This window comes from Panthera leo, chromosome C1, assembly GCF_018350215.1.
Source record: "Panthera leo isolate Ple1 chromosome C1, P.leo_Ple1_pat1.1, whole genome shotgun sequence".
In the NCBI taxonomy this organism is placed as follows: Eukaryota; Metazoa; Chordata; class Mammalia; order Carnivora; family Felidae; genus Panthera; species Panthera leo.
Genome location: NC_056686.1, coordinates 110266869 through 110286883, shown reverse-complemented (window position 1 = coordinate 110286883; position 20015 = coordinate 110266869). Strand labels below are relative to the sequence as shown.

Here is a 20015-nt window from a genome sequence, read left to right as displayed (position 1 = left end):
AATCCCAAGCAGGCTCTGTGCTGTCAAGGGATCTATCTGTGGGTTTGAACTCAAGAACTATGAGATCATGACCTGAGCTGAAACCAAGAGCCAGATGCTCAACCAACCGAGCCACCCAGGAGCTCCCAAATTGGTGATTTTAAATTCCCTTCAATACTCATGCTGAAGAATGACTCTTCATCACTTACTGAAAAGCAACATCACTCAAAAAAGCAAAAATCAGGGGTGCCTGCTGGTTCAGCAGGTAGAACATGTGACTCTTGATCTCAAGGTTGTGAATTCAAGCCCCACATTAGGTGTAGAGATTACTTCAAGTAAAATCTTTATTTAAAAATAAAAGCAAAATACCAGGGCACCTGGGTGGCTCAGTTGGTTAAGCGACCGACTTCAGCTCAGGTCATGATCTCATGCTCCATGAGTTCGAGCCCCGCGTCGGGCTCTGTGCTGACAGCTCAGAGCCTGGAGCCTTCTTCAGATTCTATGTCTCCCTCTCTCTGCCCCTCCCCCGCTCATTCTCATTCTCTCTCTCTCTCTCTCTCAAAACAAACATTAAAAATTTAAAAAAAAAGCAAAATCCATAATACATGTGTTGATGTGAGAGAAACAACTATACTCAGACACTAATGGGGTACATACTTTGACCAAGCAATCCCATGTCCATGAATTCACCCCTACACAGGCAGAGCACTTTTTGCAATAACAAAGACTGGAAACCAACTATGTCTGTTAAACAGAGGACTAGTCAAAGTAAACCATGAAATATATATACAGTGCATATTACAAAAACTACCATAAAGGAGGTAATTCTATTTAGGATCTCCAAGATAAACTGTTAAGTGAAAAAAAGGAAGTACAAACCAATATATAGAATGTTAATGTGTGTGTGAAAAGCAACAGAAAAAGGAACACATACACATCTATAGTGCATAAATTTGCTACATATACCTCACATTACTTTGGAAGATTTCACAACAAACTGATAAAGACAGCTACTGCATAGAAGAAAGAAGATAGTTGCAAGAAGACAGATCACTGCACATCCTCTTGTACTTTTCACTGTTTCTTAACACATGTATATAGCACATAAATGAATGAATAAATACACAAAAATGAAATAACTTATAAAAGTAATGCTACCAACTGTAGTGTTAGTGTTATGAACACGGCCAGACACAAAACTGGAAATGTCTACTCTGGGCACAAAAGCGACATAAAAAATATAACTGGAAATGAGCACTGGGGTGGAAAATGTAGGTGAAGGGGGCCTGGGTGGCTCGGGTGGCTCAGGTGGCTCAGTCGGTTGAGCGTCCAACTCTTGATTTTGGCTCAGGTCATGATCTCACAGTTCATGAGTTTGAGCCCCCCCACATCAGGCTCTGCACTGCTTGGGATTCTGTCTCCCTCCCGCCCTCCCTCTCTCTCTGTGCCTCCCCAGCTCTCTCTCTCAAAATAAACTTAAAAAGAGAGAGAAAATGTGGATGAAAAAGACTCTTATTAATAATACCAACTACAATTTGAGTATATGAAACATAGGGAGGCACGGGGCTACATTTGGGATGTGAGGGTGGGTGGCTGTGTGTGTTTCTGTGTGTATAAAATCTACTAAGAAATATTCTCCCAAATGCAGATTTAAAGACTGAAAATCATCACATTACTAAAATAAAAATACACCAAAGTTCTCACCAGTAACCAATTCTGAACAAAGCTATTTGTGACAACTTAAGGACCACAAACAATGTGACCACTTAAATCCTGATGGAAGATTTTCCTATTTTAGACTCTTTTAGGTATGTAACTTGTCATTTTAGCTCTCTCCCAGAGACAATGAACCAAACAGCCCTTCCAAGTTATACTATGAAATGCTCTGGGTTTTTTGTAAAGGTGGAATGAAGAACACTAAACTGGTATTCAGGTGACCTGAATTCTGCCACCGTGTGACTACAAACAAATTTAATCTCTTCAATCCTGTTTCTTTATCTTCAAATTAAAAAGTCTAGATTTGATGACCTTCAAAAATAAAACAATTCTATAATTTCAAGATTACACAGGGAATAGGTAAGAATTTTCCTAAATTTCGTTCAGCTCATTTTTAATCTAGCTTAACAACTAAACTGAAGGTAAAAGCACTTAACAGAATACCCAAAATCATTCCCAAAGCAACAATCCCTAAAGATATGGTCCTGAATATTTCAAATTTGTCAACAGCAAGATAAACTGACATGCTCAAGGCTTTGAATGTTTCTTGATTTTGGACCAGTTCTCGGTTTCTAGTTCTTACCCATATTGGCCTAAAAGCCTAACAAGTTCCTCAGTATTTGGCATTTACGGTGTCTTTAATTACCCTATGACACACACTATCTCAATTTGTATTTCCCTCCAACCCAGTCTGGACCTCAAAAATATAGTGGTTATTAAGGACACAGTAAACTGAGAGTTAATCAAATATTAAAAGTGAAATTAGGGGCACCTGGGTGGCTCAGAGTGTTGAGCGTCCAACTCTTGATTTTGGCTCAGGTTATGATCTCATGATTTTTGAGTTTAAGCCCTGTGTTGGGCTCACGCTGCCAGTGCAGAGCCTGCTTAGAATTCTCTCTCCTCTCTCGCTGCCCCTTCTCCTGCTCGCATGTGCACACACAATCTCTCTTTCCGAATAAACTTAAAAAAAATTTTTTAATAATAAAAATGAAGTTAAAAAAATTTCACTAATGGAGCACCTGGCTGGCTCAGTCAGTAGAGCATGCAACACTTAATCTCAGGGTTGAGTTTGAGCCCATGTTGGGGGTAGAGATTACTTAAAAGCTTTAAGAAAATAAAAATAATAAACAAATTTCACCAATGAAATATATATCCTTCCTTACCCTTTATAAAATAAAGGTTAAGTACAGTTATGTAAAACTGCTTTTATTAGAGCCAAAACTAAAGCTTAAAGATTTCTAACCACAAAGTAAAGCCTTACAAGTTTCTAACCAAAAAGTCAAAATCCTACTCATATTTACCCTATGGACAACACACATTCTTGGTTGGGTAAATCAAATGCTTGACCAATTGCTAACTGCATCAAATACAGCAAATATATAATATATTCATGACTATGAGACAAAGCCTTCTTAAGATATAATACCAAAAGCACAATCAACAGAAGAAAAAATAAATTGGACATCATCAAAATTACTTTTGTGCTTCAATAATACCATCAAGAAAGTGAAAAGACAATCCATAAAATGAGAGAAAATTTCTGCAAATCATGTATCTGATAAGGGACTTGCAGCATTTACAATATATTCAGTAATAATAAAAAACAAATAACCTAATATTTTAAATGGGCAAAGTATCTGAAAAGAGACTTCTCTAAAGAAGATATATAAATGGCCAATAAGCACATGAAAAGATGTTCACCATTATTAGTCATTAGGAAAATGCAAATCAAAGCCATGAGATAACACTGCACATCCATTAGGGTAGCTATAATCTAAAAGAAGGCAAATAACACGTGGTGGTGAGGATATGGAGAAATTCTAACCCTCATATACTGCTGGTAAGAATATGAAATAGTACAGTCTTTTGAGAAAACAGATTTGGAATCTCCTTAAATCACAAATACAGAATTACCATAACAACCAGCAATTCCATTCCTAGGTATAATGCCAAGAGAACCGAAAGCATTATGTCTACACAAAAACTTGTATGCTATTATTCATAACTATTATTCATAACATTATTCACTATTTTTCGTAATAACTTGAAAGTGATAACAACCCAAACATTTTACTTACTAGATTACTGGTTAGTCAGATGGAAGAGACATACAGGGCAAGGTATGTAGGAAAAGGGTTAGAGCATCCACATCCGCTGACCCACCAAGCTACCCAAATCTCTACACAATCACCAAATTGGAAGCTTTCTGAACCTCATCCTTTTGGCCTTTTATGGAGGCTTCTTTACCTAGGCATGGTTCACTAAATCACTGGCCACTGGCAACTGATCCTACCTCCAACCTCTCTCTCTGAGGTTGAGAAGGTGAGACTGAAAATCCAACCATCTAATCACTTGGTTGGTTTCCCTGGCAACCAGCCCCTATCCCACAGCTTTCCAAAAGTCAGCTCCTTAACATAAATACAGTGTGGTTCAAAGAGGTTTGTTTTGAATGTCAAGACACACATCACTCTAATCACCTAGGAAATTCCAAGAGTTTTAGGAGCTCTGTGCCAAAAACTGGACAAAGATCAAATATGTATTTCTTATTATAAATCACATTATCACGGGGTGGGTGTGGGGGAAGGGGGGAGCTCTGAATTGATATGGAATGATTTCTTGAATATATTGTTAGGTGGAAAAAGAACAAGGATCACACACAGAAATGGGAAACATCAAACTTTCCAACTTTTGCACAGCAAAGAACACAATTAAGAGAGAAAAGGCAACCTACAGAATGGGAGAAAATACCCGCAAATCACATGCCTGATAAGGGGTTAGTATCCAGAAGAGGTAAAGAACTCCTACAACTCAACAACAAAAAATCAAATAATCCAATTAAAATTGGGGCAAAGGATTTGAATAGACATTTCTCCAAAGCTGATATACAAATTGCCAACAAGCATATGAAAAGATGCTCAACATCACTAATCATGAGAGAAATGCAAATTAAAACCACAATGAAATATCACCTCACACCTAACAGAATGGCTACTATCAAAGAAACATTGTTGATGGGGATGTGGAGAAACTGGAACCCTTTTGTACTATTAGCAGGAATATAAAATATAAAATGGTATGATCGCTATGGAAAACGGGATGGAAGCTGCTCAAAAAATGAAAAATAGGGGTGCCTGGGTGGCTCAGTCAGTTAAGCATCTGACTTCAGCTCAGGTCATGATCTCACAGTTCATGGGTCTGAGCCCCGCGTCAGGCTCTGCAATGACAGCTCAGAGCCTGGAGCCTGTTTCCGATTCTGTGTCTATCTCTGCCCCTCTCCAGCTCATGCCCTGTCTCTCAAAAATAAATAAACGTTTTAAAAAAAATTTTTTAATGAAAAATAGACTACCATATGATCCAGCAATCCCACTTCTGGGTATATATTCATAAGAATTGAGGGGCGCCTGGGTGGCTCAGTTGGTTAAGCGGCCGACTTCAGCCCAGGTCATGATTTCGTGGTCCGTGAGTTCGAGCCCCACGTTGGGCTCTGTGCTGACGGCTCAGAGCCTAGAGCCTGTTTCAGATTCTGTGTCTCCCTCTCTCTTACCCTCCCCCGTTCATGCTCTGTCTCTCTCTGTCTCAAAAATAAATAAACGTTAAAACAAAAAAAAATTTAAAAAGAATTGAAAACAGGATCATGAAGAGATATTTGGACACCCCCATGCTCACAGCAGCAGTATTCACAATAACCAAAAAGTCAATGAGCCATGGATGAATGGATAAATATAATGTGGTATATACATACAATGGAATATTGTTAAGCTGTAAAAAAGGAAGGAAATCTTGCCACATTCTACAACATGGATGAGCCTTGTGGACATTATGGTTAAGTGCAATAAGCCAGCCACAAAAATAATGCATGATTTCAACCATATGAGGTATCTAAAATAGTCAAACTCCTAGAAACACAAAGTAGAATAGCCACAGGCTGGAGGAGGCGGAAATGGGGAGTTGTTCCATGGGTACAGAGTTCCAGTTTTATAAGATGAAGAAAGTTCTCAGATCTGTGGCACAACAATGTGAATATACTTAATGCTACTAAACTGTATGCTTAAAAATGGTTAAGATGGTAAATTTTTTCATCACAATTTAAAAAAGGTCACAAGTTTTTACAGAAAAGAAAAATAAGAATACACACATACATACATTGGGTGAGTGAGAATTGTAGTGGAGAGCCTAGAGACAGAACCAAGACTGAAGTAATTCTTTCAGTATAGTCTTAAATTGTAAACCATGTACCTATTTGATATATTACAAAATTAAATCGATTGGGTGCTGGGTGGCTCAGTCGGTTAAGCATCCAACTTCAGCTCAGGTCATGATCTCACAGTTCGTGAGTTCGAGCCCCACAGCAGGCTCTCTATCAGCACAGAGCCTGCTTCAGATCATCTGTCCCCCTCTCTCTCTGCCCCTCCTCCCCTGCTAAATCTCTCCCTCCCTCTCTCTCTCAAAAGTAAACAAACATTAAAAACAAAAACAAAAAACAAGAGGGGCTCTGGGTGGCTCAATCGGTTAAGCATCCAATTTCATCTCAGGTCATGATCTCACAGTTGGTGAGTTCCAGCCCCACATCAGGCTCTGTGCTGACAGAGCCTGGAGCCTGCTTCAGAGCCTCTATCTCCCTCTCTCTCTGCCGCTCCCCTGCTCTTGTTCTCTCACTCGCTCTCTCGCTTGTTCTGTCTCAAAAATAAAAACATCAAAAAAAAAAAAAACAGAGAGAGAGAAAAAACAATAAAGGGGTGCCTGGCTGGCTCAGTCAGTGGAGCATGTGACTCTTGATCTCGGGGTTGTAAGCTCAGGCCCCACACGGGGGGGTAGAGATTACTTAAAAATAAAATCTTTAAATGGGGCGCCTGGGTGACTCAGTCGGTTAAGCGGCCGACTTCGGCTCAGGTCATGATCTCACAGTCCGTGAGTTCAAGCCCCGCGTCGGGCTCTGTGCTGACAGCTCAGAGCCTGGAGCCTGCTTCAGATTCTGTGTCTCCTTCTCTCTCTGACCCTCCCTCGTTCATGCTCTGTCTCTCTCTGTCTCAAAAATAAATAAACGTTAAAAAAAAATTTTTTTTAATTAAAAAAAATAAATAAAATCTTTAAAGGGGTGCCTGGGTGACTCAGTCGGTTAAACATCCAACTTTAGCTCACGTCATGATCTCACAGTTCCTGAGTTCTAGCCCCGCATCTGTCTCTGTGCTGTCAGTGCAGAGCCTGCTTAGGATTCTCTCTCTTCCTCTCTCTCTCTCTGACCCTCCCCTGCTCATTCTCTCTTTCCCTCCCTCTCTCTCTCTCTCTCCCTCCAAATAAATAAATAAATTTAAAAATTTTTAAAAATCTATAAAAAATAAAAATTAAAAAAATAATCAATGCCAAAGACTTAATGCTAATTGCCTCAGGCACAATAATGGTATCGTGTTTTTAGTACTGCCTTAGATGGAGTCAGGCTTGAAATAAAAATGTTTAAAGTGTAGAAGAATGACACTATTTTTAAAAGATGCATCCTGGGGCATCTGGATGGCTCAGTTAGTGAAGCATCCAACTCTTGATCTCAGCTCAGGTAATGATCTCATGGTTCATGCGTTCAAGTCCCATGTCAGGTTCTGCACTGACAGTGCTGAGCCTGCTTGGGATTCTCTCTCTCCCTCTCCCTCTGCTTCTCCTCTCTGCTCTGTAATCCCCCCCCTCCCCATGCACATGCATGCTCTCTCTCTCAAAATAAATAAACTTTAAAAAAAAAAAAAAAAAAAAAGAGGCATCCTGAGGTGTTTAGGGGACAAATAGCATGGCATATGCAATTTAATTTCAATTGGTTGTTGAGAGGGGACTTAGATAGCTAAAGCAAAATGGTTAAGTGTTAGTAACAGGTAAATCTAAATGGAAGGTAATAGGTATTCATTCTTTCAACTTTTCTGGATGTTTGCAATTTCTCATAACATAAAAAGATAAGAAAGTTACCAGAATATCCCACATCCAAAAAAGGAGAAATGGCTCTTAAAAGTATCTTCCTAAGTGGGACAGTGAATAGAGCAGGAGCCAATAACAAACTCAGCCTCAAGCACAATTTTGCATTTATCATCCCACCCAAGGACCTACTCAAAATGGGTAAGGCATAGTGCCAGGTACTAAAGGACACAAAGTAACAGAAGGCAGTCACACAGACCCTAGGCTAACTGGAGAGAGGAATTATAAATAAATAAAAAGGAGAGCCTGGGTAGCTGAGTGGGGTTAAGTGTCACACTTCAGCTCAGGTCATGATTTCACGGTTCATGGGTTCGAGCCCCACGTCAGGCTCTGTGCTGACAGCTCAGAGCCTGCAGCCTGCTTTGGATTCTGTGTCTCTCTAGCTCTGTGCCCCTCCCCCACTCATGCTCTGTCTCTGTCTCTCTCAAAAACAAATAAACATTTAAAATGTTTTTAATAAATAAATACATGACAAGTTTCTGAAGACCTTATTAATGGGATGAGATTTAGCTGGATTTTGAGGAATGGATAGGTTACGAATAGTCTAGAGGAGGAAGACAGGCAAAAAGTTAAAGCCAAGGAGTAGAAATAAACCAGATCTGTGTGAAATGAATCCCAGTAGAATCATGAGAATAGTTTTTGTGGAAAATTCACTCACTTCTATAAAACAATTTTTAGAATGCCATGGTTTTATGAATACAAAAATGTAAGGCAATGAAGGATCTGCCTTCAAAGAGCTCACAAAGTAGTGGAGAAGATACACAATCAAAATACATTAAACAGAGATATGTACCAAATGCTTTAATAACACAGGGAAAGGAATAGTTTACAAGAGAATGAGACTGCCAAGTCTTTAATAAAGATATCTGAGTTAATCTTTAAGAACTGAAAAGTGGAAGGGAGGCAAAATAGGTGAAGGGGAAAAGGTACAAACTTCCAGTTATAAAATAAGTCATGGGGATGTAATGTACAACATGGCAACTATATTTAATAATAGTACAGTGCATATACGTAGATCCTAAAAGTTATCACAAGAAAAAAAAATGTGTAACCTTCTATGGTGACAGACGTTAACTAGACTTATTGAGGTGGTCATTTTGCAATAGATATAAATACTAAATCATTATGTTGTACACCTGAAACTAATATCATGTTACATGTCAATTATACCTCAAAAAAAATAATTATTATAATAGTTATCTCAAAGGTGAAAGAAAATGATAATGTAGTAAGCATTCAATAAATTTTGGCATTTTTCTTTCTGTTACTTGAATTTAGTTGGCTAAGTAATTTGTAGGGTGTTTTTATTTATTTAACACTTTCATGTGTAAGGAAACTGATGTTCAGAGTTTCATTATCTGACCCAATATTTTAAAAAAAGCTAGTTAGTGGTGAGCCTGGCATTCAAACCTAGGTCTGTCTGATGCCGGAAGTCAAGCCCTTTCCAGTACTACCCAGCTCTGAGAATTTATAAGCATTCAAATTATGAATATACGGTACAATACAAACATTATGAAGTCAGTCAATTTTCACGAGAAAATACTACATAAAACAATCAAGGACCAGAAATGGAGAAGTGTAATTTGGGGAATATTTTCCAACATACTTAAGAGCTTCCATGTCTGGCACTAATGTAAATCTTTCGCAATGGGGACACAAATGTTACCAGCCACAGTGTGTGTTCAAGGAGGAAAGTTTTTAAACTATGTCACTGTCAAAGACAAAAGATAAAATATCTTGAAGCATTAAAACTATGGTCAGGAGACCTACTTGTCACAACACATTACACAGCAACAGAGAAACTTTCACCATTCGACAAAAAAAAAAAAAAAAAGAAAAGAAAAGAAAAGAAAAGAAAAGAAAGAAAGAAGAAAAGAAAAGAAAAACAGATATAACCTCTCTTACAAGCAAAAATTTCAACACAAAATCTTGGAATGTTCTGGAATCTTAAAAGAACAAATCTGCAGTATTTAAGCAAGTTGTAAGCTTATGGTATTTAATTAAATATTCTTTGATAATAAAGATTTCTAATCTGCAGACTACAAATAATACCACTTTATCTAAAAACAGTACTAAGACCCCTAATTTTTTGCTAAGCAACCTCAAAAGGATTACATATATATTCATAAGTGAGACTTTCACTAATATTTCTGTCAATATATCTGTTGTAGTTTGGGTTTTTTTTTAATTTTTATTTTTTAATAAAAAGCCCAACACTGGGTTTGAACTCACGACCCTGAGATCAAGAATCAGATACTTAACTGACACACAAGCAACAGATTTGTTGTAGTTTTAAAGCTTTGCTATAACCTTACTTTCCTACTCTGAAATATGAAACAGTTTGGAATTTGGCAATAAATAACATGTTTCTCCCAAAGCAATGTGAAATATGGACTTATTACTTAGCAAAGAGAACTGAAAAAATACATTAAGTGGTTAGCAAAAGTATAATTAAAGCCTTAGATCAAGATAAATCTGTGATGGCAAAATCTGACCTTTTAGTACTTTTCACCAAAGTATGTAAGTTAAGCCATCAACATCATAGATAAGAATTTATTTGTAACTACATCATTGTGATGTAAGGCCAACTTTCTATCAATATTCTTACCACGAGTACAAAAAGAGAAAATTTTTCCGTAAAGTTCAATGAAACAGGCTAAAGAGTAACTGCAAGCCTCTGCCAAAAAAAAAAAAAAAAAAAAAAAAAAAAAAAAAAAGTCGTTCCAGTTATTTTATCTTCCAAGCAAGGAGACCAATTAAAAACTGCAAAAGTATCTTATGGCGATTAAAGATGGGTGTCAAATCTAATTAAGATTAGGAAAAGAAAAAGCCACCATGAGAACAATTAACATGTTTCCTTTTAACTAACAGTCTCTAAAAGTTTTGTTTTAAATAGATCTACCATTGCATCACGTTCACAGGCAAAAATACTGCATACACTCTATCTCCAGAGTGTACTTAAAAGTCAACTCAGCGCTCCCAAAAGGTATTTCTTTTAACACCGGCTTTTTTTGTTCATACTCTAATGTCTTCCAAAGTTCCTAAACAGTTAAGATAATGTCATCTGTGCAGAAATTACTTAAAAACATTCTTGACAAGTTTTCTACAAGTAACAAGTACTTTTCTGATCTGATTTGAACAGATCCAATTACGGAATTCCCTGTCGACCCACCTTCCTCTTACGACGGAAGGGTCACTAACCACAAGGGTTACAAAAGAGTATTAGTATTTCTTTAAAAAAAAAAAAAAAAAAAAAAAAGCTAAAATCCTAAATACGTAGTTGTCAGGGAGCAACTTAAAACCGGAGATAAAGAGGGAGTTACTGTAGGCACACTTGCAACTAACATGATCGAAAGCAAGCAAAACAGGAATGTAACTATTCCAAAGGAGAAGGGTTTTTGCCCGTCAAGCTGTGGACTTATACCTATTACAAACACCAATTTCAAGACACGATAATATCGAGGCTAAACCTGCTGCTGTTTCACAGGTTTCCCATTAACTTCCCGCGACCCTTGAACCAAAAGCCGCACTCCATTCAACTCTCGGCTCAGCCCCTTCCACTCCCGCCCCAAATCTACGTTTAACGCGCTTCCCTTCTCCAAACTTCACGTCTTATCCGTGGCCTACCCTACCTACGTCTTCTCGTCGCCAATCAGGGGCTTTACTTCCACCATGCCCTCCTTTTCTGGTCTACCTCAAGCCTCCAGCTCCCTCCCCTAAAAGTCGACCCAGCCTCAAAGGGCCCTCCCGACGACGATGCTCCCAGTTCTCCCAACCTGTCCCCAGGCGCCCCTCTAGGCCCCCAAAGCACGCAACGGCCGAGCTTGAAAATGGCGGAAAGTGCCATCGTCTGCAGCAAGCGAGCAGTCCCGTGCCGCCGCCGCACTCACCCTCCGGCGCTGAGCAAAGCTCCTAATGAATGGCGAGCGAAGAGTTCGTCTCCACCGCCGGGAAGGTCTCTCGCATCTAGCCTCTTCCCTCCTCCCCTCTCAATCCCTCTCCTCCAAAGGAGCAGCCGCCATCTTCCCCTACGAGCCACCGAGCGCACGCCCTGGCGTCACCACGCACCGTCGGACGTTACTACGTCACTCGCGCCTGGGGCGCCTAGCTCGGTCGGCCTCCATCTGCGCAGGTGCGTAGGTGAGGGGTGGGACCCGGCCGAATCCCCTTGCGGCTTGCCTGAGGGCTTCCTTTGTTCCCGCTGAGCGGAAGTCCGCGCTGCCAACGGAGGCGCGGCGAAGGTGTTAAGCGGTGCTGACTTTCTTCGCGCTGTGAGCTAAACTTAATGCCCTCAAGAACACCCAGTTTTTCAGGGTTTGAATAAGAAATTTGTTCGGGGGCGGAGTGGCAGTTCCAGCGTGTGGCCTAGAGTGAAACTGTGGGCAAGGCACTTGGCCATGCTAAGTCTATTTATCCGTGAAATTGGAGCTCCTGCCTGCTAGTATTTTGAGCATTTAAATGAAAGCACTTAGCTTAGTCAAGCGTGCAGCTGGAGTTTATATCACCCCAATGCAAGTCGGGCCTCTTAGTGTGACTCCCTTCCTGAGTCAGACCAAGTTATAAAAGCTGAACCATGTGGTACGACCACTTTGAAAAACATTTAACAGTGTCTGTTGGAGCTAAGTTTATACTCACTCGGCGTGCGACCCAGCAATTGGAATGAGGGCATACATCTAATAGAGGCTTGTACAGAAGTGTGCATAGCAGCTTTGATCAGAATAATCGATCCATCCAATGTCCAACAGTGCTGCTGCATGTAAATGAACCGTAGTGTGGTCATACAGTGAACTACATGAAATAAGTACTGATAAACACAACTTGGATGAATGTCACAGATGCCGTTAAATCAGGGGCAAAAGAGGACAGGGATGATTCCATTTATATGAGGTTCACAATACAAATTCCAAACAAATGGTCTTCTAACTTTTGCGAAATAATACGACAACATGAATAAAAATTTTTTTAAATATTGGGCAACTGGCTGGCTCAGTTGTTAAAGCATACAATTCAATCTCAGGGTCGTGAGTTAGAGCCCCATACTGGACAGAGACATTACTTAAAAAAATAAAGGGGTATCTGGGTGGCTCAGTTAAGCATCCAACTCTTGATTTTGGCTCAGGTCATGATTTCATGGTTCATTAGTTCAAGCTCCACATCAGGCTCCATCCTGACAATGTGGATCTCTGGCTCGGGATTCTCTCTCTCTCTCTCTCTCTTTCTCTCTCTTTCTCTCTCCCCCTCCCTCCCTCCTTCAAAGTAAATAAAAATAAATAAATATGGGGCACCTGGGTGGCTCAGTCAGTTAAGCATCCAGCTTCGGCTCAGGTCATGATCTCGCAGTTTGTGAGTTTGAGCCTCATATCAGGCTCTGTGCTGACAGCACAGTGACTGATTTAATTTAAGTGACTCCATGGTGTTTAAGCCATAAACAGTACTGCCCTGCATTTCCTCTAACTTCCAAGCACAGAATGAACCAGATCTCAAAGAGTTCCTTGCGGTACAAGAGACAGACAATTCCAGTTCCATGTCGTTAGTGTAGGATAGGATAGCAGGAATACTGAAGGACAGTCCAGTCAGGATGGAATGCAGGATTCTCAGAAGCTGAAGTTGGATAATGGAGTCAGGAGAGTGACCTTAAGGCATCCACCCTTAAGTAGAATTCTAAAGGTAGAAAAGAAAAATGACAAGCAAGTCGTCCGTTCCTAGATATTACAGCTCCAAGTGGTAGGGAAGGCATTCAAGCATATTAAAGTATCCTGATCCTTGAAGAGTCTTAAGATGTGCTGCATTAGAGGATCAATCTAATCATAAGTAAAAGCTATTCATACCTCTAATCTTGTGAGTCATGCCAGGAAAATGGTTTTGTTTTAATATTTTATTTTTAAGCAATTTCTACATCCAACATGTGGCCCAAACTTACAACCCTGAGATCAAGAGTCGCACATTCTACCAACTGAGCCAGCTAGGCGCCCCAGGAAATTTGTTGTTATTTGTTTTTAAGTTTATTTATTTATTTATTTTGAGAGAGAGAGAGTGCAAGCAGAGTCACGGCAGAGAGACAGAGAGAATCCCAAGCAGGCTCCACACCATCAGTGCAAAGCCCAATGCAGGGCTTGAACTCACAAACCATGAGATTATGACCTGAGCTGAAAGCTCAATGATGCTCAATCAACTGAGCCAGCCAGGTGCCCCATGTTTTTTAAATTGACTAGGAGATAACACCACAAGTATGCAAACAGTCATATTCTATAGAATTATATACAAGTGATCTATCTCCAAGAAAAGTTATTAAAGAATAGAGGCATCAAGGTGCATGGCTGGCTCAGTCCATAAAACAGGAGTCTTGGTCTTGGGATAGTGAATTCAAACCCCACATGGGTCATAAAACTTACTTAAAAAAAAAAATAGAGGCATGGAACTGTTACAGATTGATTTATCAATTAGAGACTTAAGAAAAAAATTCAGCTGAGCAAAATTGAAGATCTAATTGGCTTTGTTAAGCTGCTTATGAATCCTGCAGCATCCCATCCAGCAAATACAAAAGAACTTCAAGGAGCTATACAAAAGGAAGGGTTTTATAGACAGAAATGGGGTAGGATAGTTAGCAAAAGAAAAGAAAGGATTGTTTCAGGTAAGATCACCTTCCCTTGGTGGAGTGAGAAATCTTATCAGGTGAAATATCTCAACTTCCTTTAGGGGATGGAGAGGGCCCCTTCCTTTAGGGGATGGAGAGGATGGAAGGAAAAATTTTCCATACCCTTCAAGATTCTTCTAGCTAGTCTAAGAATAAAATTGACACGAAACAGATTAAGAGGAGGAAAAAGCCGATTTAATTACATGTGCAAGAAGGCCCAATAACAAAATTCAGACCAAACAAATTAGTAGGGCAGGCAGTTTTTGTAGTTTTTACACAAAGAGACAATAAATCTTTGAGGAATTGACAGGACAAAGAAAATTCATGTTCATGAGCTTCAATTAGTAAGGAATTTTATTTTTATTTAAATTTTAGCTAGTTAACTTACAGTGTAATACTGGTTTCAGGCATAGAATTCAGTGATTCATCAATTACATACATACAACACCAAGTGCTCATTACAAGTGCCCTTCTTAGTACCCATCACCCATTTAGCCCATCCCCCATCCCCCTCCCTCCATTCACCCTCAGTTTGTTCTCTGTCGTTAAGATTCTTTTGTGGAGGTGCCTGGGTGGCTCAGCTGGTTAAGTGCAGACTTTGGCTCAGGTCATGATCTCAAGGTTTGTGAGTTCAAGCCCCAGGTTGGGCTCTGTGCTGACAGCTCAGAGCCTGGAGCCTGCTTTGGATTCTGTGTCTCCCTCTCCCTCTGCCCTTCCTCCACTTTCTCTCTCTCAAAAATAAATTTAAAAAAAATTTTTAAATATTCTTTTGTGGTTTGTTTCCCTCTCCTTTCTTTCCCCCTTCCCATATGTTCATCTGTTTTTTAAATTCCACATAAGAATGAAATCACATGGTATTAATAAGGAATTTTAAACTGAATTTGTGTTGGGGCAGTAAATTAGTAAAAAGTAACATCATTATTTATATACCCTTCTCAGGTCTAAATTCCCTATCTCTGGTAATAAGTATATATTATTACCTCCTGGTGTAGAAAGGATGCCATTCACAAGGGAAATTTCTATCCTGTTTTCTGGAGACAAAGGGGCATCAGACATCTTTTTCAGCATTGGCTGTTTCTTAAGTAACTTTTACTTAAAATAATCAGTATGCCATGGAGCACCTGGGTGTCTCAGTCAGTAGGCTTCCAACTCTTAATCTCAGCTCAGGTTATGAACTCAAAATTTGTGAGTTTGAGCCCCACGTTGGGCTCCTACACTGCCAGCTTGGGGCCTGCTTGGGATTCTCTCTCTGTCCCTCCCCTGCTCTCTCTTGAAAGCACTTTCTCCCTCTCCCACTCTCTCAAAATAAATAAATAAATGTAAAAATAATAAAATAATCAGTATGCCAAAGTAGCACATTTTGGGTTGGCTTAACCTTGGCCCATACGACAGATTACCTCACTGGTGCTGGCCAGAAAATCCCTGACTGACCAGGTAAGATTGCATTTCTGGAGGAAGTTGAAACAGCAATTACATTAAGTGTTAAACCTCAGTTTGGCGACGTGGCCTATCACGAATAAGTGACTCCGTTTTGGACCTGTGATTTTTCTTTTTAACAAAAGACATGCTAGCTAAATGCAGTGTGTGGCCCTTATTTGTATCCTGAACTGAACAAATGGAGTTTAAAAAAAAAAAAAGAAAAAGTAAAAAAATTTTTGAAAAACTGGATATATTTGGACATGGATTGAGTGGGTAGATACTAGATGGCATTAAAGAACTATTCAATTTTTTACATGTAACAATGATATTTAATTAAATCTTAAAAATCTTTTCATATTAGTTACATTCTGAATTATTTGTGTGTTAAATGATATATAAAATGATGTAATAGGGGTGTCTGGGTGGCTCAGTCAGTTAAATGTCTGATACTTGATTTCAGCTCAGGTCATGATCTCGTGGTTAGTGGGATTGAGCCCCACATCTGGCTCTGTGCTGACCTCTCTCTCTCTCTCTCTCTCTCTGCCCCTTCCCTGTTCACACTCATGTGCACGCATGCACACACACTCACTCTCTCTCTCAAAATAAAGAAACTTAAAAAAAAAGTTTAAAATATTCCAGTCAAGGACATCAGCAGGTATGGTTAAGTAAGGACATCCAAAAAGGCACTCCTCCATAAAAGGAATAAACACTAAACAATGTAAATAATAAACAATAAAATTGGCAAAAATTTCTCAAAATCAACCTGAATTTTCAGTTTTTCAGAATTTGGGAAATTAAGGGTTTGCAACGATCTAAGGAATGTTCTTTTTTTTTTTTTTTTCAATAGCTGAATATCCTTAAGGGGGAAAGGGAGGAAAGAGAGAGATGACACAAGTTGGCTCGGTGATAGGCGAGAGTTCATTATACGCTATTCTGTTTTTGTGTGTATTTGAAATTTTTTTTAAATAAAAGGTTGAAGAATTGCCTCGTTGATTTGGGGGGATTAATACATGCAAATGGCACAAACTTAAAGGTACAAAAAGGGAAAACAGTGAAAAGAGGATCACTCTCCACCCTCACACACTCCCTCACCTCACGCCACGCTTACCAAAGAGAGTACCTTTCCAAAGACACATATGTGAAAATACTGTACACAAGATTTTTTTTTTCTACATAAATAGGATACTATACAAACTTACCTTGCTTCTGTTGTGACAATATATCTTGACTCTTTTAATTTCTCAGTTCACACACAGATATGTCCTTCAACTTTTAACAGCTTCATGGTTTTGTCATATGGTTGAACAATATTTATTTAATATCTATACCCAATGTGGGGCTCAAACTCACAATCCCAAGACCAAGAGTCACATGTTCTTCCAAATGAGCCAGCCAGGCACCTCTGAACAATCATGTAATGAGTGCTCTATTGGTAGCACTTAGGTAACTTTATATATATATATAAAATATGTTATATATGTGTTATATATATTTACATATATATTATATATATTTTTTATATATTATGTATTCTTATATTTTTTAAGTTTATTTATTTATTTAAGTAATCACCACCACCACCACCACCCCCACCCCAGTGTGGGGGCTCAAACTCAACTCCTGAGTTTCTCCCTGACTTACAAAGCGCCAACCATTTCAGCTTGTTTTCTCTGCATCGGTACCCCTACCCCCCATTCATGCCTTCGCTCTTAGCATTCTCTCTCCTGATCTGGAACTCTCCCTGCCGCCCCCCTCCCACCGATTTTTCTATCTTTGGCAGATCAAATAGCATCTTCTCAAAAAGGCCACCCCCAAGCACTATATCTAATGTAGCACTTGTTCCCAGGCTAATCTACATAGTTGGGTTTTTTTTTCTTGTCTGTCTCTCCCCACTAGCATGAAGGCTCCAGCAGAGCTGGAACCTTCCTATCTTGCTCTCCTTCTTTAATCCCAGCCTGATATGGTGGGCACATAATAAAACGTGTTGAGTGAAAGACCCGATGTAAAGAAGGCTCCAGCAGAGCTGGAACCTTCCTATCTTGCTCTCCTTCTTTAATCCCAGCCTGATATGGTGGGCACATAATAAAACGTGTTGAGTGAAAGACCCGATGTAAAGATTGTAAGAGCATTAGAGAGCATAAAAGCATTAAGTGCGTTAGAGTGTTTTAAAAATTCCCCAAGTGTTGTGTGAAGTTTCAGTAAGATATAGAAAACACTTAACAGTGCCTAGCCACAAACACCTGGGCTCACAGGCAGGCTGCCCTTCATCCTTCTCTATTTTTTCTTGAATTTTATTTTTAATTTACATCCAAATTAGTTAGCATATAGTGCAACAATGATTTCAGGAGTAGATTCCTTAGTGCCCCTTCCCCATTTATCCCATCCCTCCTCCCACAACCCCTCCTGTAACCCTCAGTTTGTTCTCCATATTTATGAGTGTCTTCTGTTTTGTCTTCCTCCCTGTTTTTATATTATTTTTGTTTCCCTTCCCTTATGTTCATCAAAGTCCTCATATGAGTGAAGTCATATGATTTTTGTCTTTCTCTGATTTCACTTCGCATAATACCCTCCAGTTCCATCCACGTAGTTGCAAATGGCAAGATTTCATTCTTTTTGATTGCAGAGTAATACTCCATTGTATATATATACATATATATACACACACACACACATATATATATATATATATATATATATATATATATATATGTACACATACACATCCATTCATCCATCGATTGACATTTGGGCTCTTTCCATACTTTGGCTACTGTTGATAGTGCTGCTATAAACATGGGGGTGCATGTGTCCCTTCGAAACACCACACCCGTATCCCGTGGATAAATGCCTAGTAGTGCAATTGCTGGGTCATAGGGTAGTCTATTTTTATTTTTTTTTTTAATGTTTTTATTTATTTTTGAGACACAGAGAGACAGAGCATGAGTAGAGGAGGGGCAGAGAGAGAGGGAGACACAGAATCTGAAACAGGCTCCAGGCTCCGAGCTGTCAGTACAGAGCCCGACGCGGGGCTGGAACTCACGGATTGTGAGATCATGACCTGAGCCAAAGTCGGACACTTAACCGACTGAGCCACCCAGGCACCCCTCTATTTTTAGTTTTTTGAGGAACCTCCATACTGTTTTCCAGAGTGGCTGCACCAGCTTGCATTCCCAGATCCTTTCTCTATTTTGAATGCAAATAAATCTGGGAGTTACAAGACCTGTGTGTGTATGTATATGAGAGAGACAGAAAGAGGAGATTCAGCTGAGTAGTACCCCAGGGCTATACCAATTACTAAAATATCAAAATACTTTCATAAGTAACCTCTGACCATTCCCCATCTCTCCAGGACCTTACCCTGATCTGGCATTAGAGGCTTAATGTCTGACAGCACTACGGTCAATGGCCCCTAAGTTGTTAAACATTTTGAAAACCACCCCTGCTCGTTGAAAATTAGAAACTGGCAGAAGCCAAGTTTCTGAAAAGGTGAGTTCTGACCAGATCCTAGGTAGAATCCCAGAGCTACCTCTGTGCAATCTTACATAGGCAAGCAAGCTATGATTATGATTTAAACCAGCCCATTTTTATCCACCAAGAACAGGACATACAGCAAACGGTTTTGTTTTTCCACTTTAAAGAGGCATATACAACTGGCAGCCTCTTCATCCGATCCTGAAATGCAGAGATGTCGAAAGCTGTGATACCAGATGCAGAGCTGCGGTTCACCCAGCTGTGAGTTTGCAGTCCACGGGAAGTTGGTGACTAGGAGGGACAACAGCAGGCTGGCACCATAAAAGGAGGCACTGAAACTGCTGAAGCCTTCTCAGGGGCCCTGATGAGGCAAGGCAGGAACTGGAATCAGGCCCCCTCACCCCTAACCACAGAATCCAGTGTTCTGCTGCTAGGTCTGCAGAAGAGCTGAGCCAACCAACCCGAGTAATAGAGCTCAGGAGGGGACAGTCACCTAAAATGGAAGCTCGGTGGCAGAACAGTAACAAACCAGTCTGTGCTAAGATAGATGCCAACGCTGACCTTTCACCGACTTTGTCCACCATTACAATACTAAAAATCATGCCCAGGAGTGGAGATTTCACAGGCTAATTAGACGTGCGAGGCAAGAAGCAGCATGACCTTTAAGTGGAAAAAACAAACAATCCTTGCTCCTACATGTTTAGACTTCACCCTTTCCCACCTGTCTCTATCAGGCTCTCTGGGAGACTTCTCCTCTGGGAGCCAGCCTGAAGACTCTCCTTTGTGTTGTCTCTCCTGTGCTGGAGCACAAGCCCCAGTAAAGGCTTGTCTGGAACTCTCCTTT

At 39.9% G+C, this 20015-nt stretch overlaps 1 protein-coding gene and 1 long non-coding RNA gene across 7 annotated transcripts in view; one reads left to right on the top strand and one right to left on the bottom strand.

Moving 5' to 3' along the window:
- WDR33 (WD repeat domain 33) overlaps positions 1-11693 on the bottom strand; it is a 107867-nt gene extending 96174 nt beyond the window's left edge. For all 6 annotated transcript variants that reach the window (XM_042954079.1, XM_042954078.1, XM_042954077.1 and 3 more), the window contains exon 1: positions 11538-11693. The gene's annotated coding sequence lies outside the window, so the exon portion shown is untranslated. The remainder of the gene's footprint in view (positions 1-11537) is intronic.
- Positions 11694-11800: 107 nt separating this feature from the next.
- LOC122228768 lies at positions 11801-19494 on the top strand. Its single transcript, XR_006206741.1, has 3 exons — positions 11801-11918; positions 19050-19186; positions 19339-19494. It is a non-coding gene; the product is annotated as an uncharacterized LOC122228768 (long non-coding RNA).
- The last annotated feature ends 521 nt before the right edge of the window (positions 19495-20015 follow it).